Source organism: Fukomys damarensis, unplaced genomic scaffold (assembly GCF_012274545.1).
Source record: "Fukomys damarensis isolate Sample0158 unplaced genomic scaffold, DMR_v1.0_HiC HiC_scaffold_6, whole genome shotgun sequence".
NCBI classification, from domain to species: domain Eukaryota; kingdom Metazoa; phylum Chordata; class Mammalia; order Rodentia; family Bathyergidae; genus Fukomys; species Fukomys damarensis.
In genome coordinates this window covers 42,210,332-42,213,286 of record NW_022900918.1, presented here as the reverse complement: position 1 = coordinate 42,213,286, position 2,955 = coordinate 42,210,332, and positions in this window count along the sequence as shown.

Here is a 2,955-nt window from a genome sequence, read left to right as displayed (position 1 = left end):
AAAAAAAAAAAAAAAAAAAAAAAAAAAAAAAAGAGGAATATAATCATAGCTGCAAGAGATTTCTGTTTAGAAACCTAGGAGAAAAACTGGAAGAATGGCAGTATTACTAAAGATAATGGCTGAGGTTTTAAAATTCTTTTCAAGGATATGAATCTTTATAATAGGGAGTGCAGTTCATCTAAGGAAGGCAATTTAACAAAATCCCCGCTTAGCTCCATCCAAGGGGATGGCAGACAACAGTGAGAGGTTCTCACTCATGACAGAGGGGACAAGGGTAGGAAAGGCAGCAGCCACGCAAGAGTCACGGGAGGACAGAGGCAGACTCAGAACAGGGCTTGGCTGGCACTGTGAGTGGCAGCAGGCATCTTTCCAAAAGGATGGCAGAATAAAGGTTTTCAAAAAGCCGCGACTGACCACTATTAAAGGGGAATTCTAGGAAGAAGGAAAAGATCCAAGAAGAGATATCTCAGATTCAGGGAGAAATGTTTATCACACAAAATCGTAAATGCGTGGATCAGCTTAAACAACCATTAGCTATGGAAAAACAACATATAATTTGTGTGGTTAAAAATAACAACTTAGAACTAAGAAACAGAATAACTGCAAACATGTAATTTATAATAAAAGCACTCTACATTTCTTGTATTATGTGTAAAGAGGGTCAATATTAGCTGTATACTTCACTAAATGGGTATAGCTTATTACTATCTTTAGGGAAATAAATAATGTTATAGAAATAGGGTGTGTTACTCCTAAATCAAGCCAGAGAATGAGATGGGGGAAAAATCTAAATTGATGTTTTAAAAGGTAAGAACAGAATAAAAAGGAACCTGGGAAAGGGCAGGCAGGTCAACCACATGACATGAAATAGCAGAAAGGGATCTGAATATATCAGAACTCACAACAAATATGAACGAATAAAATTCTTGATAAGAAAAGATTATTAGGCTGGATTTTTAGAATTCCTGCTGTATGCTGTTTATGAAGACACACCAAAAAAAACATAGCAGTGACATAGGAAAAAGCAAAAAAATGGAAAATATACTTCAAACAATCAAAGAAAGCTGAAACAGATTGGAAAAAGACTGTGAGATAAATGGCATTACTAGAGATTTTTGAAATGTTGACATTGATGAAAGGTTCAATTCATCAGGAAATTATAATAATTCAAAACATTTTCATACTAATACAGCATCAAAATATTTAAAACAAAAACTGATGAAATTATAAGGAAAATTTAGTAAGTCTAGCATCAGAGCAGTAGATTTTAAAATGTCTCTGTTGAGCTGAGCAGGGACACCTCTTCCTATGGCCCCAACTATCAGGGAGCTGAGGAAGGAGGGTCCCTGGAACCCCAAGGTTTGCGGTCAGCCTGGGCAACCTCTCTCTTAAAAACACAACAGAGAAACAACAGTTCTATAATTGATGGGCCAAGTGGGCAAAAACTAATACAGATATTAAATATTTTACTAACACCATTAAAAAGGTTGCTATAATAGAAATATATAGGTGTAGAGAATATTTTTAAATATTCAAGCAATATTTAAAACAATGACCATATACTAAGAAATAAAGCAAATTGCAACACATTTGAATAAATCAGTATAATATAGTCACATAGTTTCTGATTGAAACAATTTTTTTAAATTTTAAGACAATTTCTTTTTCTATCTTTTATATCTGTCACTCAGCCTATGTCTTAAAATTGGTGACCTTTTTCAGCTGCTGTAAGAAATGCACCTTCTGGGCTGGAGATTTAGCTCAGTGGTGCCATTCCTACCTCACAAGCACAAGGTCCTGAGTTTTATCCTGGTACTACAAAAAAAAAAAAAAGAAAAAAGAAAGAAAGAAAGAAAAGAAAAACAAAGACACTTCCTAAAGCCTCATGGATCAAAATAGCATTCTTAGGGTTGAATAAAGAAAATACTAGCTATCAGTAATTTCAGGATACAGGCAAAGTCACAATAAAGGCAAATTTATAGTCTTACATTATCATACTAGGAAGGAAAAAAGCTAAAATTTAGTGGTCTACCAGAATAATAGACTAAAACTAACATAATAAGAGAAAGAAAATAAGAATAAAATGTAAGTAGGTTGAAAATAAAGGCATGGAAGAAAAGCCCAATCAACAAAGCCAAAGTTTGGTTCTTTGAGAAAAAGTAATAAATTAATTCATCTCTGATAAAGGTAAAAGTCAAATAGAAATTGCATAAATGAAAGAATAGGCAATGTGCATAGAAATTCACAACATTAGAGGAGTTATCAGGAACAATCTTAAGGCAACCAATTTTTAAAAAGGCAAGATGACAAATTTATGCATAAAACAAATGCCTTGAAATTTTAAAATACATTTTCAATGAAAATATAGATGATTTTACTGGTAAAGTATAGCAAGGGTTGTGTAATTTCATCACAGAACTTCTCCATAGAATAAAGAAAAATAAGCATTTCTCCAACTCGTGAGCGATGCAGTTAACGGTCAGGTGTGGAGTGGAAAAGGTGACAGAACCTCTCCCACGTGAGCAAAGTTCTCGTGGACACCAATGCAGACACATTCAAAATTCGAGTAGATGGAACCTGTCCCAGTGGGGTTTATAGCAGGGTTTTGAGGTTGTCACTGCATAGAAATTGTATGGTGTTAATAGAAATATCATATTAACAGAATTAACAGCTTAAAACAGGGAAGCAATGTACTGATCATTCTACAGGTACAATAATTGGTCAGGACAGACAACCACGGAGTTGAATGTAAATCGCAAAGGTGACTCACGTATTTGGGAACACAGCTGTTAATGGCAAGTGGGAAAAGGCCAGGACCCCTCAAAGACACCAAGGATCAGCTCCCTACCTCACGCCACATTCAAAGACAAAGCATTGGTAGCTTAAAAGTGAAATGACTTGGTTTAATGAGGTGAGAATATAGGATGCCTATTTGTGGGTTTCAGGTAGGGAAAT